The sequence below is a fragment of the Esox lucius genome, chromosome 3 (assembly GCF_011004845.1).
Source record: "Esox lucius isolate fEsoLuc1 chromosome 3, fEsoLuc1.pri, whole genome shotgun sequence".
Taxonomy (NCBI): domain Eukaryota; kingdom Metazoa; phylum Chordata; class Actinopteri; order Esociformes; family Esocidae; genus Esox; species Esox lucius.
This window is the reverse complement of record NC_047571.1, coordinates 2896798-2918720: the sequence shown is the minus strand read 5'-3', so window position 1 is coordinate 2918720 and position 21923 is coordinate 2896798. Positions and strand designations below refer to the sequence as shown.

The 21923-nt window shown below is 39.0% G+C and overlaps 1 protein-coding gene across 4 annotated transcripts in view; it reads right to left on the bottom strand.

Moving 5' to 3' along the window:
* fam110b (family with sequence similarity 110 member B) overlaps positions 1-21923 on the bottom strand; it is a 131226-nt gene that overhangs the window by 39147 nt on the left and 70156 nt on the right. For all 4 annotated transcript variants that reach the window (XM_029119075.2, XM_029119074.2, XM_034289494.1 and 1 more), the window contains one exon: positions 7198-7292. The gene's annotated coding sequence lies outside the window, so the exon portion shown is untranslated. The remainder of the gene's footprint in view (positions 1-7197; positions 7293-21923) is intronic.

Genomic DNA, 21923 nt, shown 5'->3' with positions numbered 1-21923 from the left:
TCTTAAACTATAAATCAATACATGGACTTGCTCCTACTTACCTTGCTGAAATGATCCAGCCATACATACCTACACGTAACCTTAGATCGCAAGATGCAGGCCTTTTAATTGTACCTAGAATTTCTAAACATACAGCTGGCGCCAGGGGCTTTTCTCAAAGAGCTCCACTCCTGTGGAATGATCTGCCAATTAAGGTAAGATGGCCTTGCCTGTTTCTGACAGCTGGACTAATTCTAGTCCTGATTATTCTGCCTAAAGATGAAGAAGGCATCCTCCAACCGACGGGGCAAGGGCTAAGGAAAGGCAAGGGCTCTAGATGTTGCTCCTTTAATTCCAGCGCCAAGGGAGCGGTCCGTGATGAGGCATGCCGAGGAATGCCTCGTTATACCGCAGCAAGTTGCAGTGCCGTGGGGCATGGACAGAAACATAAACAAAAAAATAAGAATGGCAAACAAGGGGGCAACTGTGAGAACGTTGAAACCCGCATGAAACTGCTGTTATTCAAGCATGCGTCTACTTAAAACATTAAAATAAAACATTGTAATAAAACATTAAAATCTGAGGAATATTGTTTACTATAATCCTATCCGTGGATTTATATGTTGCTGTGTTTGATTCCATCTTATAGGTTTACACACGTGAATCTCTTCCTTTTCGTTAATTGTAATTATTTAAACCGAAATACAATTATTTGAATGGAAATATAGTTGTTGATTACAACGATAAAGTTAAACCCATCAATGTTTCATAAGTATGTTCAGAGGTAAATAACAACAGATTTTTTTCAGAACATGTAATACATTAATTTATGGTACAATGGCTTAAAGTCGACAAATTACATTTAATAACTCCACATTAACCCAAAGATTGGGACGGGTGTGACAAAGCGCCTGTTACAATACTTGTACTCTCACATGTCTAATCAGCTATTAAGTAGGAATACAATGTAAAACAAACGGTAATTAGTCTGCAAATAGTTTTCAATTTATGAGTATAGAATTCTGACAACGGAACAATGCAAAATATGCTTCACCTATTTAGGAAAAGTCATTGAAGGAGGGTGTTCAAAAAGGTATGTTCCAAATCAATTGCATTGACAAATAAATAAAAGTTGCATCTACATTTCAGTATAGTTTGGCAATTATTATTTTAAATAATATTTAATAGACAAGCGCACTTATTTGTCTTATCAAAACGGCCAACATGGTGTTAAAATTCCAGAATTCCAGCTATACAGAATAACTATACCGGACATATGTTTTAAATAGCTGTACTGTATAATAACATACACTCAAACAGCAAACTCTGTAATTCAAAATTTTTTTTAAAATTTAAATTAGTCAACAGAACAATCTCTTCATAATCTTTGTGAGCTGAGCATATACACAGTTTAAATACTGTATACCAACTGTAGCGCTGTCGCAATTATTAGCTATAATTGACTTATCTAAATCATTTGAGCCAGATCACAATTGTGGTTATAGACAACAGCGGTTGATATTTTCATCTGGCAGAATACCAATGTAGACCTAATGTAGACCTGATACCAGCGAAAAGCCTTTGCCGGCTAACGTAAACCCTGCCACACAGTTTTCCTTAGCTGTAGGCCTAGTAATGAGGATTTGGTGTGCATAATGATGGGAGGTCCTGGGTGATGTGATCAGGAACAGGTGTTTTTAATAGTGGAGACCGTGAATGCAGCACAGTGAAAGCAGTGCCAGCAGCCGGAGGCGGGCTTCATCACGGGTGGCACTGTGACAGTGTAGGCTACTGTAAATTATCCTTTCCTTTATTTATTTATCAAATGTATTGTGTTTATCAAGCAACAGTGCAAACTATTCATGCCGATATCCTTTGAGCATAGCAAACTGGTCGACAGTGTCTCTTATTTTACCTTGTACATCATCAAAATGAAATAGAAATTAAAACTAAATTCTAATGGAATTATTTTTAATAGTTTAAGTGTTTTCATTTAGTACATTTGTAGGGCCTAATAAACAAATGAAAATATTACTGCCTGTGTTCTTAGAAATAATCCTTCTATGTAGGCTATTCTTGTTTTAAGTGGGACATTTAGTTAGGTAAAGTGGGACACTATATTATAATTAAAATGAACTATTTGACACATGAGAAAATTTTGTAACCACATGTATTAATGAATGCAGGTGTACAGTAAATATAAAATATGTTATTCAAATTGATTTTGAAATCAAAACATTGTGCAAAAGATCCTTGTCTATAAAAAATAATTGCAACAGGCAGTTGGCCAGTGTGTACCCAGGCAGCCGCAAATCACTCTTAATGGGCGATACCCCTAGATAAAGAATGACGGTACCTGTGAATTAACTTAACAATGAGAATACAAAACAATAAAGACTCATCTCTACAGCATGGTCTATGATTAAGTGTAGCCTGGCCCAGGGGCGTGAAGGTGACCAGAAAGGCTTGATATTGTCCACCCTTGATGTCTTGCCAGGTGGGCTCTCATCGCCACTGGGATGCTCTCCCTCCAATGCCATTCGGGGGAGGAGTCACTGGCTTGTTGTTGTCTCTCTGTTGCGCACATTATGCAATTGGGCTGTACTCTGGTGGCAATACTCGGCCCCTTATTCAGGGTGATTGCTGTTGGTGGGTGTTCCTTTGGTTGATGCTTGGCAATGTGGGTGGATTGATTTCCTGCCTGTTGGGCCCTGTTATGGGGCCTCCCCAGATAGGGCCACAGTGTCACTGGACCCCCCAGTCTCAGCCCCAAGGTCTTATGCCACTATATTATTGTGCTGGGGGAGTAGGGTCAGTTCTCCTTCTCCATTATAAATCCTTGTAGATATAAGGAATGCATTTTCAAAATGTTCCCTGTCTCCTGCCGTTTTAAACTTAGGAGAATATGAGGTGCTGACCCATACCTGCGAAGTACCTGGCTTGGGGGACCAGTTGCTGTCCCTGTCCAAAGTCCTCCTGGTTGTGTTGCAGATTGAGACGATGCCTGACGATTTCAGCTGCCACTGTGCTGACATGTCCCCCTCCGTGTTGTCCCTTTCCTTGTCCATCTGGTCATGCTTCTGACCTGGACTAAGTTTAAATAGACTGTGGACTCAGCCCACATGCATTTATTAATTATTATTATTAAAACTGTACTCTCAATATGTTCACCCGGCACAGCCAGAAGAGGACTGGTTACCCCTCTGAGCCTGGGTCCTCTCTAGGTTTCTTCCTAGATTTTGGCCTTCTTAGGGTGTTTTTCCTAGCCACTGAAATTCAACACTACTATTGTTTACTCTTTGGGGTTTAAGGCTGGGTGTTTTATAAATTAATTTGATTGATTGATTGATTGATTGAGAATGAAGTGTAATGTTAATGACATATTTGATCACATGCAGCACGACAAAATCTGTTTTATCTCTAAACTTAGTACTGCAATCTTATTCTTGAAATTCCTTTTTTAGGAGACAAACAAAATATGAAACATATAATCTGTCTGAATAAGAAATTATGCTAACTATTTTATCGAACCATGAAGATGATCCAGCTTCCTATGTAATTCATCAAAGGTATCACAGTAATTCATTATTAGTGAAACAAAATGAAAACGATATCCTTGACCAGAGGCATTGTTAGGATCACAATACATTAAGGGCTTAGCACCCGCACAACCCCCTTTCCCCAGAGGAGACTTCTTTGCCACACATTTTTCATGGATTTGTTGTGATGCCGTGTGTTGTTCTAACTACCGTCTTACCGGTTTTTAATATATTAGGTCTAGATTAGTTTGTGACATCTCGCTGGAACCTGAAATATTCCCAAACAACAAAAGATTATTTGTTTTCAGCACCAAATCATCCATAGTCTCCATCTCATGGTCCTCTGGGTTCATTTTTTTAATTGATCCTATTCCTCTCCTTAACAGCAAGCCCTACTCCGCACTATTCTTTCGCAGTGGGCTCTACGCCGCATCTTGATGTTTCTGACTGGTTAATTTGATGTTCAGAGTACCAGCACAGCTAGTATCTTTTCCCCGACCCACGCATGTTGTTACTTAATTGGGTTGTGGATATTTCGTTAGTTATAGAGCCGTCACGGAATTGGGATGTTTTAATACTCACTTTTAATAAATTGGGACGAGGGAGAGGCATGAATAGAACAATGTGTTGTATAGTTCGATTGATGATTTGAGACACACAGATGGATATTTGAATTGTAAACAATGTGTTGTATAGTTTGATTGACCGATTTGAGACATACAGCTGGACATTTGAATTGTAAACCTTTATTATCTTAAAATAGCAAAAGGTAGGGGAAGATGTGTTGTTAGAGCACTTGAAGATAGGCTATGTGTAGACTGACACGATCGTGATGTTTGCTTCCCAGACTCCCACCTTTATACAAAAAATCTGGAATCACAATTTGAACCTGTGCAATTTCAAAACCGCAGAATGCTGCAATTGTGGCTTTTTATTTTTATGCTCAATCAAAATTTTAATTTTTACTGGTATGATATCATACTCGTATTTGTATACAATTTATTAGGAGTTTATTTTAGAATCTGTTTGCCAACTTAAACTCAACACTGAAATTCAACACTACTGTTGTTTTCTCCTTGGGGTTTAAGGCCGGGTGTCTCTGTAAAGCACTTTGTGACAACTGCTGTTGTAAAAAGGGCTTTATAAATAAATTTGATTGATTGATTAAAAATAATAATTCAGATTATTAGTATAAAGGTTGGAATCTGGCAAGCGAACAGCACAATTCCCTTGCCACGATTTAGGCTTGCTGCTAAAAAGAAAATTAAGAAAATGAACCCAGAGGACAATGAGATCATAGCAACATCTCTGGTGTTGCCTATACTGTATGCTCATTTCCCAAAGATTATGAAGAGTTCATTATGCTGACTAATTAAAATTTAAAAAACTGTTGGATCATAGAATTTGTGTTTTATTGCTGTTTAAATGTAGGCTATTATACTGTATGGCTAGTTAAAACACGTTTGGTAGCTATTCTATACGGCTAGAATTCAGGAATTTTAACAGTGTTATGGACTGATTTGACAAAACAAGTGAATTGAGGCATCAAATAAGCAACTGACGCATTTGTCTATTAAATACAACAGAGTAAACTCTGACAGCCTATTCGCCAACTGTCATTAGATGTGTTTTTGTACCATGTTGTGATTCAAAACTATGATCGTAACAAATAGTTCTGCTTTGTATTTTATTCTTTCTTAAGTTTAAACGTTTAAACAAATAGTATTTTTTCGGTGTAGCCTATTGGTGCATTTCTTTATTAAAAAAAATTAGTAATTATATCAGTGATAAAGTTGCAATTAGAAACATTTCGCTTTTAAATTCGTTATAACCTGTTATTTTAGGAGAACATAGTGAACATTGTGTGTAATGTCGTTTAGAATACGATTATCGAGAACTAATAGCATTTTCAGCGTTTTAGCTCCCCCATGTGTTTGGAATAGTGCAATCACAGTTTGACGCAATCTACCTTGTGTTGATGCAATCTACCTGATCTTAGCGCAGTAAGAAAAAGCTGTAATTAAACGACATCTGTATGTTATAGTCCTGCGAAATGAATATGTGTGGTCTTAAAGTTACAACGCAGGTAATGGTCCAGAAGCATATAAATGAAGATTCAGACATTTTCAGACTTGTTCCATTCTCTAATTATTAGGGTGATGATATAGCATAACAGATCATGTTGTTAAAAAGTATGTTTTGTCTAAATCCTAATGAGTCAATTGTTTCAGAATTGATACCAAGGGTTGCTTTGGTATCAAGAGGATGGATTGTTATGGAATTTCTTTAACTGATGCATACTTAGTCCTATACATGTAAAATTGAGTTACTAGTTAAAAATACTGAGTCCCCATGTTTAGATAAGAAAAGGAATGTAAGAGACGGGGATCTGATATTTGTTAATGGTCATCATTGTATGGTATCAGTAGATCACTGGGTTTTCCATCAATCTGTCTGTTTAAACCATCAGGGTATCTGTTCTTTTTCAGATGGTGTGTCCCTTCTGAGTTGAATAGGTTGCTTACAATGTCCTTAGTTCCTTGGGATAAGGTGGGGGGACACCCCACCATATGGGTAAAGCCTATGTATTGTCGACATAAGACAGCTGGGCAGTATCTTACCACACCTTATTATTCTGTAAGCTTTTGACATGTCTCTCCTTGCAAGTAAATAAAACCGCTAATTGTGCCAAGATTAATTTGTCTCTGTACATTTCCTTAACAGCACTTGTTTTATTGATTTACATTTTTTGCTGGTAACATTTCATATAGGCTCTTGGCATAGAAGTAGCATCTTACTGTAGATTTGGAGACATGGTAGCTTATAATGCATTCAAGTTCTGTAAGTCTATGTCCCTTGAGTTCTTTTCAGCCTGCTGAACTATCTTCTTCAGTGAGTGTGGGAGCTAGATGCACTTCAACTACCAGGCAGGTCTACTACGGTTCATTAATGTTCCACTGGTTTGAACCATTTCATTATTTCCCTAGTAGTGGTAGGTGATAAGTTTGTGAGTTCACTGCCTTTTCCCATGGTGATGGATGACACACAAATTATACATGTCTGTTACGTCATTGTTATATCCCAAAAATGGAAGACATGGAAGGTGATAATAATATTCCTTATGAATGATAAATAAAAGTAGAATGTTAATGCAGATTTGAATGTGTGTTTTTTAGAAAAATGCAGATTTGCCAATAATGTTGACACCGATATTTTTGAAAAAGAAAATATATAACTGGTTAAAAAGAAATTTTTAATCTGAACAATTGTATGAGCATAAAATTCTGCTTATTATTATTTTTTGCTTCAATATAGCTTATTATTTGTGTTGTTTACTTCATACAGCCTTTCTTGCCAGTCAATATTTTTAGCTGTAACTGTGTAACATTTTGCTGGTGTGAATAAAAGAAAGGAAACTTTAATTCACACATTTTATGGAGGCCCTAGCTTACCCACAAGAACACGTAATCACAAATAGTAGGCACTATTAAGGCAAACCATACTGACACACCAAAGTGACCTACTGCAAACAATAATGTAATTTGTGGTCTTGTAGGCTGAGTAAGATTAAGTTGTCTAGAGGCTGGTGGTTAGTGAGGTTTAGGAGGTTGCTGTAGCTGTATACTAGTTGGCTAAACTCACGTGTGTATAAACGGGTAGGGATGAGGATGGTTCTCACCTGATCAGCTCAAGTGTTAGTAGACAGTGGTCCATTGACTAACTCAGAGTCCACTTTCTCCTCCAAGGACTGCAGGCTGTCAGCGGGGGCAACAGCTGTGAAACAACACAACACATTATAGTTAGGTTAGATCATGAAACACTCAGAGACATGGCCTAGGAAATATAGTAGAAATGTCTCTAGCTCTCAACATTCATAGCATGAAAATTCAAATGACAAGATTGTACCATGAAAAATAAACATAACCAGTAAAAATCTGACCCATGTTGAAGAGAATGAAGAAGAACATTTGAGTTGGCTACCACTTCCAGGAAAACCCTAAAACTCACAAGTCTATTGATACAGCTACTGTGCTGTATCTTCACTTTTCATACTATGTCAGGTTCCAAGACAGAATCCATCAACCGCTTTCCTAGAGCCTAGTTAGGCTGTATCAATTGTTGTGAACACAATTAAATTGAAACAGCATTAAGATAAATGGAAAGTAAATAAAATGTTACTAGCAAGGAGATACAAGGTGTTTAAACTCAATGATAGTTTGTGTACTTGGTAACAAACAATGTGCTCTGTGATGAACAAGTGCTTTTGCTAGTAGAATTAGGAAGTGGATGACAGAGAACTTCTTGCTTTTAAACTCAAGAAAAACAGAAATGCTTGTTTTAGGACCCAAGAAACAAAGAGCGTTGTTGGCAGATCTCACTGTGAACCTCGACGGCTGCATGGTCGTAACCCAAAAAACTGTAACTGAAACCTCTGCGTTAGCCTTGATCCTGAGCTCTCCTTTGATGAACATATAAAACATTTCTCAAGACTTGCTTATTTACATCTTCGAAACATTGCAAAAATCTGAAACTTTCTATTAAAAACGTATGTAGAAAAACAAATCCATGCTTTTGTTATTTCTAGATTAGATTACTGCAATGCTCTTCTTTCCGGTTACCCTGATAAATAAATAAACTTCACTTAATGCTGCACACGGCTGCTAGAATCCTAACAAGAACAAAACAAGTTGAACACATTATTCCTGTACTAGCCTCTTTACACTGGCTGCCTTTTAGTGTTAGGGTTGATTTTAAGGTTTTATTGTTAAGCTATAAATCAATACATGGACTTGCTCCTACTTACCTTGCTGAAATGATCCAGCCATACATACCTACACAATCTTAGATAGCAAGATGCAGGCCTTTTAATTGTACCTAGAATTTCTAATCAAACAGCCGGAGGCAGCGCCTTCTCTCATAGAGCTCCACTACTGTGGAATGATTTGCCAATTAAGGTTAGAAATGCAAACTCAGTGAAAACTTTCAAGTGTCTACTAAAAACTCATCTCTACAGCATCGTCTATGAATAAGTATAGTCTGGCCCAGGGGCGTGAAGGTGACCAGAAAGGCTTGATACCGTCCACCCTTGCTGTCTTGCCAGGTGGGCTCTCATCGCCACTGGGATGCCCTCCCTCCAGTGCCATTCAGGGGCGGAGTCAGTGGCTTGTTGTTGTCTCTCTGTTGAGCACTTGTGTAATTGGGCTGTACTCTGCTGGCAACACTTGGCCCTCATTCACGGTGGTTGCGGTTGGTGGGTGTCCCTTTGGTTGATTCTTGGCAATGTGAGTGGATTGATTTCCTGCCTGTTGGGCCTCCCCCGGATAGGGCCACAGTGTCACTGGACCCCCCTGTCTGAGCCCCAAGGTCTTATGCTGCTATATTATTGTGCTGGGGCCACAATCAACAACCTGATCAACTCAATGCGAAGGAGATGTGTTGCACTGCATGAGGCAAATGGTGGTCACACCAGGTACTGACTGGTTTTCGGACCCCCCCAGACCCCCCAATACAGTGAAACTGCACATTTTAGAGTGGTCTTTTATTGTGTCCAGCCTAAGGCACACCTGTGCAATAATCATGCTGTCGTATCAGCATCTTGATATGCCACACCTGTGAGGTGGATGAATTATCTTGGCAAAGGAGAAGTGCTCACTAACACAGATTTAGACAGACTTGTATGAGGGGCCGTATAAGACATTATTTATTCTGATACTCTCACATACATACATTCTCCTTTCACAAACACATATTTTCACTCTCACATACATACATTCTCCTTTCACATACATATATTTTCACTCTCACATACATACATTCTTATTTCACATACATATATTTTCACTCTCATATACATACATTCTCCTTTCACATACATATATTTTCACTCTCACATACATACATTCTCCTTTCACATACATATATTTTCACTCTAACATACATACAGTTTTTTCTCTCTTAAGAATATATTTTTAACTCACATTCATACATTTTACTCTTATATTTCTATATTTTAACTCACACACAAATATATTTTTCTCTCATATTTCTAAATTTAACAAAAATATCCCAGTTTGGAGTAGAGGTTAGCTTACATAACAGTGGAACAAAAGGTTGCAGGTTCAACTCAGCACCTTATGATATATTTTGACATGCTTTTTAAAAATGCAATAAATACATTTTTACAAATATATTTACGCGGCCAATTTCAAACATTTTGTACATATATTTACCAAATGTATTCAGTTACCAATTACCAAAGTGCTGCTGTGTTTGATATCGCAAAGACTGCCGTGATCCTCCGGTTTGGTCTTGTGTAGCGTGAGCTGCTCGGCCTGTAGCACTGACTTGTCCCATACAGAAAATGCATGTATTTTAAATATATTTTTGAATACATTTGGAAAATATATTTCCGAACACATTTGGAAAATATATTTCCGAACACATTTGGAAAATATATTTCCGAACACATTTGGAAAATATATTTCCGAACACATTTGGAAAATATATTCCTGAATACATTTGGTAAATATATGTACAAAATGTTTGAAATTGGCCGCGTAAATATATTTGTAAAAATGTATTTATTGCATTTTTAAAAAGCATGTCAAAATATATCATAAGGTGCTGAGTTGAACCTGCAACCTTTTGTTCCACTGTTATGTAAGCTAACCTCTACTCCAAACAGGAGTAGATTAGCAGGGAAAGAGCAAGTATTGGTATTACCAATTTACCTTAGTACGTTAGTCTATATTTGTGACTAAGATTATATGTATTTTGGTAATGCACATCTATAAAATGTTTTTCGAACTTAAATGTGATATAATCAATATGTCGGTAATTACATTTCATCATTTTACTTTCACAGGACCTGAAAAAAGCACTTTAATACGGGCTTCAAAATACATTTTGTAATGTATTTTCTATAACTGCAAAAATATATTTATTTTCCATATGGGGTGAGTTGCCCCCTGATCTGAAAAGTAGTCTCATTTCACTTTCTGCCATGCTGTGAACAAAGTTGGGTGCAGATGAGCATGTCCTTTGGTGCTCAATGGAAGAAATAGTATCAGAGCATGTTAAAATAGTTCTTAAAACTCCAATGGCTCGCTGCAAAGCGTTCGCCTCATCTCCGTCCATGCTGATCGCGACCTGAACAAGACTCTGCTCGAGTTTCTCAGCCAATAACAGGGTGAGGTTGACAGCCAATCACATCGCGAGAAATGTTCTGCCATCCGTTTCAACTATACTCCTTCCGTTTCCACTATACTTTGTCTCTCACACACATACATTCTTCTCTCACATACATATATTTTCTTTACACATGCATACATTTTCTGCTTATATACATATATTATTTAAAATTGTGACTGCATGTGCATGAGATCAAAAATTTAGGAATATTTATGTTAAATTTAGAAATATGAGAGAAAAATATATTTGTGTGTGAGTTAAAATATAGAAATATAAGAGTAAAATGTATGAATGTGTGAGTTAAAAATATATTATTAAGAGAGAAAAAACTGTATGTATGTTAGAGTGAAAATATATGTATGTGAAAGGAGAATGTATGTATGTGTGAGAGTGAAAATATATGCATGTGAAAGGAGAATGTATGTATGTGAGAGTGAAAATATATGTATGTGAAAGGAGAATGTATGTATGTGAGAGTATCAGAATGAATAATGTCTTATACGGCCCCTCATAGACTTGTGAGCAATATTCTTTGAGTTCAGCTCATGATAAATGGGGGCAAAAACAAGTGTTGCGTTTATAATTTTGTTCAGTGTAAATCCAATGATATAGGGAATTTTGTAGCTTTCACGTTGAATTTACATGATGACTAAATCAAACGTAAATCAAAACTGTATGTTGGAAATGACGTGTCAAGTGTGGAAGGGGTTACATATAAAAACTCTGGCTTGAGGACACATTTCGCACATTTACATGCAACATCATTCTGAATGTCAGTTACATTTCAAAGCTGAGTGTTAGGCTTTCATCTCATTCACACGTTTATCAAAGGAGTTTCTGAAATTAAAATCCTGCCTGCACTACAGAGAAACTAGTGTGTAAGTTTTAGATTTGTTTATTCTGGGATGGAGCAAAAGGGTGCATTCACCATATAATGAGGACTTCTGGGACCTTAGTTGCCCACTTCGAGAGGAGAAATAGCCTGTGAAAGAGTACACTCTGTCCTTAGTGAGCCACTCTTAAGACTTTACACTTATATAGTCGTCTACGGTCAAACAATCACACCATGGATTAATGTGTCTCAGAGGAAAGAGTAAGCATGTAGTGTGATCTGACCACCACCACCAATGACTACTCATTTTACTTCAGTTTCAAGGACACGTTTTGAGAAAATATAATCCTTTTCGAGACGAATATCACCAAGGCCACTTGGTTGACCAATATCCAAGCCCAAAAAGAAAAAAATCAATGATTTTGCAAATTAAGCGGCCATAACCTTTTTCATTTGATTCTTTGATTTTTGCCGCAGTACAGGGGACATAGCCGCATAATGTCAGTCCCCCTCTCATCAGAAAAGGATTATCTCACAAACTGCAGAAGGTACAGCCCCCACACAACTAGCCTCAGCATCCCACGATGCAGCAGTGTAGGAGGGGCTATTTATATACAGGGTTCCTGGCAGACAACACATATACACACTGACACACACACACTGCCTCAGTGTTGATAACCCACCTGATTACACCTCTCTCCATTTCCCAGAATGCTGTGTGTGTTGGTGGTGTTAATTATGGTCATGCCACAGAGAGCAGGAGGAAATCAGAGAGGAGAGTGGCCCTACCCTCTACTTTCTGACACTACCTCCACAAAATCACCTCCACATATCAAAGGGAGGCTAAGTAGGACAGTATGAGTCACAGGACAAATAGAGTATCTAAATAACATTCTTTAATGTCGGGATGCACGTCCAGGATCCGTTTCATTACCATAAATATTAACATTAGCTGGGATAATGAAATTGGCCCTGGATACAGCCTTGGGGAACCCTCATATGTTATGCTATAGTTTAACTGTAGCTACTCTAAAATCCTGCTGTTTACCTACACAGATTAGTCGAGTTGTCTAACGGCCTGCAATTTCAGTTGTTCACTAAGCCACAGTCTGCCCACTGTTATCACTTGATCTAGGCTCAGTATAATCTAGGTGGAAATTACTGTTTTGCTCAATGTTAGGCTATGTTGGCTAAAGGTTACAGCTAAAAGTTACACTTTGGAAGAAAAAGTGGCAGCATTTATCCCGAATATTCTGGCATTTGGTTCAGTGTATAGCATCCAGCACCAGAATCAACTAATCTTGAAAGAACTGGTACAAAACCACAAAAAATATTGCATGATACGTTAGAGTGGCTAGGGTTAGAGTGATTCGAGCCTCACCGCAGTCATAGCAAATTGCAGTCAAAGCAAATTATGCAATAGGATTTGTTCAGGATAGACAAAAACTTCACTGGCCACAACCTTCAGAAGCTACATTTTAAGCCTAAAATAATATTGTGTACGGTTATATTTCAACTATGGTGGATTTTCAAAGTATGCATCCATGCATGCTTTTTGGGGTAATATACAGTAGATCACAACCCCATGTGCAGTAAAAGAGGAGGGGTCTCCATGATTCTCTCATCTTTTAATTAATTTGACCTATATTGATAGTTATTGTATGAATGTCATTCACAAATGAAAGAAAAAACTATGTTTTTTTACAATTAAATGAAATAGCACCAAAAAAATTGTGTATTAGCATTTGTTCAGGACAGACAAAAACATTACCGGATACAACCTTCAGTACCTACATTATAGTAAGCCTGAAATAAAACTGTTCACGGCTATATTGCAACTTATTTCTGGTGGATTTCCGAGGTACGCATCCGTACATGCTTTTTGGGGTAATACATGCTAGATTACAACCCCTTGGGCAGTAAAAGAGCAGGAGTTTCCACGATTCTCTCGTCTTTTCACTTGACGAAAAAGTCAGTTATCGTCACCTATAATGACAGTTAATGTATCAATGTCATTCACGAATTAAAGAAAAATTTGCATTGTTGTGCCATTAAATGAAATAGCTTTGGCAGTGTAAAGTTCATCTTCAGTCTCGCTAGCATTTGCTCAATTCTTATGGCTATACCAAGTACTAAGTTAGTAGATACTAGTAAGCATTGGTATAGTGGAGGGTATACACTGTATACCCACTTTTTTGTCAGCTGCCATTGTTTACACTCAGTTCTTACCAGTGGAGGGTATACGCAGATACACGCTTTCTACCCACTTTTCTGTCAGCAGGCATAGCATATACTGATTTCTTACTGATGCGTTTGAATGTAGTACAGTGAACGTATACGCAATATACATTATTTTTGTGGTAGATAAAGCATGCAAAACATAGCATACAAACGCAACATTTTAAAAATGACCAATAATGTGCCCGAGATCAGGCTATGACATAGCTCGATTGGCTGGTTATTTAGAACCTCACGTTACTTCATTTCAGTCAAATATTTTTGCCTGCCAGAATATTCAGTGTTTTTTCCCCCGATTTCCATAGGCTTAATGTTACTTCCGAAATACATTATGAAACAAATTCATCAAACAACATTGTAATTTGTCCAACCAAATAAACGGACTCGAGCAGCAGACAAAACTGTCAGCTTTGCTGGTGCCTTTCCAGATTTTGAAAGCAACCGGAACCTCCATTTGTACACACTGTACCGTACAGTATATCAGCAAATTACATATTTTTTCCTTAAATCAATTTGTCAATGTTGCGGTTTGGATATACTCCCTCGTTAACTGCCCTAGCTAGCTAATGTTATTTAGCTAAATTTACTGTTGACAATTTTTGAGTTTTGGAAATGGTAGCTGGTTCAATTGGAAAATACATGTAGGGAAGCTGACATCAGGACTGGTAGCCAGTTAGCTAGATTTCTTTTTAAAATCTTTCAGCTTTCATATGGCCAAGAGTGGATCATACAGTACACATATTGCTATTTTAATACAATATTGCAATCTTCTGGTGTAAATTGGTCATCTAATTTGCACTTTCACTGTAAATTACTGAGTATACAGTGCTTTTTGTTCTTCATAGACACCAATTATTGGAAAGACCAATAGACAGTAAAGTAAGTGAAAGATTTACTATGAAGTCCAAAAACCTCTGGTTTAGATACAAGAATAAGAAACGTTTGTCAGTTAAACACAATGCTTAATGGTGTCCAGCGAATATTTTCAAACTTGGTGTGATGTTAATACGTGACAAAACGATCAAGACGCTATACCAACAATTGGCATACGTATAGCTTTCATGGCATAGTGGTTAAAGACACAGCCTCTCACATGGGAGACCCAGGGTTGAATCCAGTGAGGGCAACAACATTCATCCCTTGTAATCATGGGCCAGGCCAAACTTGGCTTGCCTAGTTCCTTTTTGTTTCTCAGAATGTACCAAACTGTTGATTTGGCCACTCCTAATGTTGCTGCTATCTCTCTGATGGATTTTTCTTTTTCTGCAGCCTATTTCCTGTTTCACTTGCATTGAGGGTGTTACGCACGCCTCCCGGAGGAGAGAGCGCAACACCCCGCTACACGTAAAACACCCTATGACTTGACAGAATGGGTATGGGGTCGTGGGTACGAGAATGGATGACAGAGATAGGATTACCGTTTTCCGGACTATTTAATGAACGTAACGGTAATTCAGGGAAAAGGGGCTGGACGGAACCAAAGCAAAGAACATAAAAGTAAACCCAAACCCTCTAAACCTACCTTGCCTGTCAAACCAAGAACTTACCTGACTAGCACCTCTTGCGCCGGTGCTCTAACCAAAATACAGGGGGTGGTCCGCCCAGGTCTTACCTAGTGGTTTTAGACAGAGTAAAGCTATGGGAGGTGTATGCCCCAGGGCCTCTTGCCTAAAGCACAATGGCTTTCCCCTTACCCCTGGAAACAAATGGAAAAGGTTTAAACACAAACAAATGCCACAACACACAATGCACATAAAGTTTGAACACAGACACTTGCCACAACACACAATACACTTAATCACAAATCACAAATCACAAATGTTCTTTCTACCTTACAGCTAGCAACACAGATCAAAAGCAACAGCATGTGTCACTCTCCCTGAGACACTAGAACTGTGGCTTATATGCAGGCTAAACCAGCTGTACCCACTGACGAGCTGGCATAGGGGCTCTCCAATCAGCCCAAATCCGACCAATCAGCTGCAACCGGCGATCAGGAAGCCAATTAGCCTGCAACCACCACATAGAACACAAAGGGACAAAAACACATACGAACACAGAGCAAAAGAAAGCACTGGGGACGTAACAAGGGCTCCTTTGACCGCATGTTGTGGGTTCACAGCAACAGCTTCCATATGTGAATGCTGCACCTGGAATCAACTCCAAACCTTTTACCTGCTTAATTGATGAAGAATTAACGAAGGAATAGACCAACCCTGTCCATGAAACCACTTTTGAGTCATTTGTCCAATACATTTTTGTCCCTTGAAAAACAGGGGGCTATATATTAAAAAGCTATAATTCCTAAACCCTTCCTCCAATTTGGATGTGAATACCCTCAAATTAAAGCTGGACTTTAATTTGTGTGCAAACTTGGTCAAGAACTACAGGAAACGTATGATCTCTGTAATTGCAAACAAAGGTTTCTGTACCAAATATTAAGTTCTGCTTTTCTGATGTATCAAATACTTATGTCATGCAATAAAATGCAAATTAATTACTTAAAAATCATACAATGTGATTTTCTGGATTTCTGTTTTAGATTCCGTCACTCACAGTTGAAGAGTACCTATGATAAAAATGACAGACTTCTACATGCTTTGTAAGTGGGAAAACCTGCAAAATCGGCAGTGTATCAAATACTTGTTCTCCCCACTGTATCCCCTCCTACCTCAAAGCATGACGGGGATGAAGAAGAGTCATCTCATCCAGCTGTGACATCAAAGTGCACAGAAGTATGTGGCGAGGTCTTTAGTGCCAAATCTTGTTAAAAAATATGCCTGGTCAATGTCTATCCCAATGGCAGCCCGAAAGAAAATGTATGTTATATTGGACACCCAAAGCAACAAGTCGTTAGCAAGGTCAGAGTTTTTCGATATGTTCAAAATTAATGGAACCACGTACCCCATACACCTTGAGAACATGTGCTGGGACTGCTGAAAAAACTGGCAGAAGAGCTATTGGCTTTACAGTGGAGCCGGCTGGTGAAAAGCTCAATCTTCCACGTCCTACTCAAATAACAGAGCCGAAAGCTTAAGACTCCTGAAGCTGCCCATCATAACCACAGTTTGAAGACAATAGCTGATGAGATACCACCCTTGGAACCAGATGCAGAAATTCTTCTGTTGTTGGGAAGGGACATTCTGAGGGTGCCTTAAGTAAGAAAGCAGTGCCCACATAATGCACCTTATGCCCAAAGGCTAGATTTAGGGTGCATCATTATACGTGACGTATATCTTGGCAGTGCCCACAAGCCAAAAGAGGTGAGCTTCATCAAGTCCTGCATCTTAGATAATGGACGGGCAAGCATTCTTAGTCCATGTGAGAATTACAGCCTAAAAGGTCAAAACCAAGGCTTTATCCAAATGGGTTCCGTCAGGGTCTATGTCATCTGAAACCCTTGGAAAATCAATCTTTTCTCAAACTAAAGATGACAACAAGATTGCACCATCGATGGATGACTGGATATTTCTTCAGATAATGGATGAGTGTTACACAGACGACACCAACAGTTGGGTTGCTCCGTAGCCATTTCGTAAAACAAGGAGACGGCTTCCTAACAACAGGAGGTATGCTCTAAGTCATCTTAAATCTCTTTGCAAAACCTTAGAGAAGTGACCAGAGATGAAAAAACAATTAATCGATTTCATGCAGAAGTTACTCGATAACCAGCATGAAGAACTTGCCCCAACACTTCAAGATGGCAAAGCTTTGGTATGTGCCATCCAGAGATACCTGGACAAATGTTTGTAGTGTTTGACTCCAGTGCAAATTTTAATGGTGTCTCTGTCAATGATCAATAAATCAAATGTATTTATAAAGCCCTTTTTACATCAGCAGTTGTCACAAAGTGCTTTTACAAAACACCCGGCCTTAAGCCCCAAGGAGTAAACAACAGTAGTGTTGAATTTCAGTGGCAAGGAAAAACACCCTAAGAAGGCCAACATTTTGGAAGAAACCTAGAGAGGACCAAGGCTCAGAGGGGTAACCAGTCCTCTTCTGGCTGTGCCGGGTGAACATATTGAGAGTACAAATTGTAATAATTAATAAATGCATGTGCACTGAATCCAGAGTCTATTTAAACCTAGTTCAGCTCGGAAGCGTGGCCAGATGGACAAGGACAGGGACAAGGCGGTGAGGGGGGTCAGCAACCACTGTGAATGAGGCCCGACTATTGCCAGCGGAGTTCAGCCCAATCGCACAATGTGCGCAACAGAGAGACAACAACAAGCCAGTGACTCTGTCCCCAAATGGCATTGGAGGGAGGGCATCCCAGTGGCGATGAGAGCCCACATGGCAAGACAGCAAGGGTGGACAGTATCAAGCCTTTCTGGTCACCTTCATACCCCTGGGCCAGACATCACTTAATCATAGACCATGTTAAAGAGATAATTCTTTAGTAGACACTTGAAAGTTTACACTGAGTCTGCATCTCTAACCTTAATTGGCAAATCATTCCACAGTAGTGGAGTTCTATAAAAATTCAAGGTACAATTAAAAGGCCTGCATCTTGCTATCTAAGGTTATGTGTAGGTATGTATGGCTGGATCATTTCAGCAAGGTAAGTAGGAGCAAGTCCAAGTACTGATTTATAGGTTAACAATAAAACCTTAAAAGTAGCCCTAAACCTAACAGGCAGCCAGTGTAAAGAGGCTAGTACTGGAGTAATGTGTTCACATTTATTTATTTATTTTTGGATTCTAGCAGCCGTGTGCAGCATTAATTTAAGTTTATTTATTGATTCATCAGGGTAACCGGAAAGAAGAGCAGTAGTAATCTAATCTAGTAGTAACAAAAGCAGGGATTTTTTTTTGTGAGTTTGGTACATATCCGGAGGAAAGGGAGCAATTTATTATGTTCAATATTGGCTGATATAGCACAGGAAATAGCTCCTTAAGTAATTTTGTTGGAATCGGGTCTAGTTGACGATCTGTGGGTTTAGAACTCATGACTAATTTAGTGAATGTGTCAAGCAATACAGGATCAAAAAATTTAAGTGTCCCCATTGACACCTGGTCAGGGAGGTTCAGGACATTTTCAGGACAAATTAGATTTTGGGGACTATAACCATTTAAGGAGGAGTCAGATGTTTTCTAATCGTGATGATCATTTCATCAAAGAAGTTCATGCATTCATTACAGCTAAAAAGAAGACCCACTTCACTTGTTGAGTGTTGCTTTTGTGTAAACTTTGCAACTATATCAAAGAGAAATTTTTTATTGTTTTTGTTCACCTCAATCAGGTTGGAGAAATAAGCTGATCGAGCAGCTTGTGAGTGCTTTTTGGTATTGTAGTGTACTATCTATCCAGGCTAGTCTGAATACTTCCAACTTGGTGGAGAGCCACTTTCACTCCAATTTTCTAGAGACTTGCTTGAGTGCACTAGTATTTTCTGTGTACCTGGGAGCAAGTTTCTTGTTGCGTATTTCTTTTGTTTTTAGTGGTGCAACCATATCTAAACTATTTCGCATTGTTGAGTTTAGATGCTTGACTAGATCGTTTGCAGATTCATTTACTCTGTCATCAACGAGCTTGGAAGAATAACAAGAAATCTATTTGTAGTCCGAGAATTTATAGTACGGCTTTTGAAACTCATTGTTTGCAGAGCAAGTGGGTTTCTTGTTTTAATGGTAAATGAAATAAGACAGTGGTCCGATATTCCAAGTTTTTGGGGGAAATTATTAGATCTACAATATCTATTTCTCATGACAGGACTAAATCTAAGGTATGATTGTAGCAGTGTGTTGGACCTGAGACATGTTGGACAAAACTCACTGAGTCAATTATGGCTTCAAAGGCTTTTTGAAGAGGGTCATAGGCATAATGAAATTGCCAAACATTTGAATACTATCTGCAATGACTACAAGGTTAGACAAGAATTCTAGAAACTCATTGAGGAACATTGTGTATGGCCCGGCAAATAGTAGCTATGTAAAACAATTCATCAGCCTGTAAACCTTTATCATGAGTAAAACTTCAAAAGAATGAAAACCAGTTATGTATTTAAGAGTACATTTATATTTACTCCCATAAATATTAGCAACACCCCCTCCGTTTCGGGATGCACACGGGATATGATCACTAGTATAGCCAGGAGGAGAGGCCTCATTTAGGGCAGTAAATTCATCAGGCTTTGGCCATGTTTCACACAAGCCAATAACACCTAGTTTATGATCAAAGATTAATTAATTTACTGCAACTGCCTTTGGAGCAAGGGATCAAACATTTAGGAGTCCCATTTTGAGATGCAAGGTAATACAGTCATTTTTATTTGTGACCGAGGTGGAGGAAGGCTTTATCTTAATAAGGTTGCTATTGTTAACTACTCTCACTATGCTATCGATAGACTCCACTAAGCTAGCAGGCTGGCTAACAGCCTGCGGCCTGTCCTGCACCCTGTCTCATGGTGAACCTATATTGACTTCTGTCAATGTTCCTAGATAAAAAAAAGAGCACCACTAAAGCGAGGATGGAGTTTGTTGCTCTTTAGCAGATCAGGCTTAGCCCTATTTCTGGGAGAGTCCCAAAAAGTAAGCCAGTTATCTACAAACTGTACCTCCTGCGACGAACAGAACGGATGACATCCGTTCTGCCAGCGATTGAGTTGCGTAAGTCTGCTGTAGAGTTTGTCACTACCCCTAGCTGGGAGGGGGCCTGATACCAACACATCTTTCTAGCGAGTTTAAACTCTGATGCTATGTTCTGCTTTGTAACCTTTGACTGTTTCATCCTAACGTCGTTGGTGCCAACGTGAATAACAATATCTCTGTACTCTCTATACTTGCCAGTTTTAGACTTCGCTAGCTCCAACCCCAGATTTGCGGCTATGTCGGTGGCTCTGCCCACTGGTAAACAGTGTGCGATCGCCAGCTGATTCGTTTTTCGTTTTTCCAGACCACTGGAAGAAAATCATTCCCCTCTGAAGATGCCTCGGGCCATGACTCTGACTCCAGTGGGGAAAACCTCTCTATTGGCTCTAGCAGTGACACAGGTTTAACTGGTTGATGGCATTTCTTCCCAGTGACCAAGAGAACATTCTTGCCCGGCTGCAGGAGCTGTGCCGGGGGGCTCATCTCATCTTCATCCGCTTATCTGTATCAGGTCGCGGGGGCAGCAGCTCCAGCAGGGGACCCCAAACTTCCCTTTCCTGAGCCACATTTGCCAGCTCTGACTGGGGGATCCCAAGGCGTTCCCAGGCCAGTGTCGAAATATAATCACTCCACCTGGTCCTGGGCCTACCCCAAAGTGTCTTCCCAGCTGGACGTGCCTGGAACACCTCCCTAGGGAGACGTCCTGGGGGCATCCTTACCAGATGTCCGAACCACCTCAATTGGCTCCTTTTGACGCATGCCGGGGGGCTAATAACACTATTGTTTCTTCCTGGTGGCACAGATGCAGTATTTTCCCTTTCTACACTAACATAATCCTTGCCTGACATTTGAATCTGAAGCAGAGCCTCTAACTCAGCTATCTTTACCTGAAGACTATAGTTCTCCTCCGTGTTGACTATAGTTCTCCTCCGTGTGAAATATACACTACCTAGCAATAGAGAACACTAGCTAGTTAGCGCCGAAACTCTCTAGCAGTAGAACTCACTAACTGGTTATTGTACTATCGTACTATCTATTTGAATGTTGCCATTCAAATAGTTATTAGGGTGACAATCATTTGGCTGTCTAATAGCCATCTTCCAAAATCGTCCATCATCGATGACTTTCACAGACCCACTGTTTTTTTCTTAATTTTCTACAAATTTGGCACAGAGAACATTATGGATATTTTCTGATAAGCAACAAGGCCCGCCAATACTCCTGGAAACATGTCTTACAAGCGCGCACGCACACGCACACACTTTTGGAGCTGGCTAAGCTGAACTAAATAAGATATCAAAATAAGATAGCTTTGGAATTAAAACAGTGATCTTACTCAACCTAAAGTTTTTACTTTACGTGGTCTATACATTTAAAAGAAACAACATGCTATGCAATAAATGACAACATATGGAACAAGATATTAAGCTTTATACAGTCACATAAATAATAGTCATTGATAAAAAGAACAATTAATGGTTGGAAGCGTAATTTAATTGTGTTAAAGCATTTCATAATCCCTGAGAATACTGAATTGAAACAAGAACAAAAACC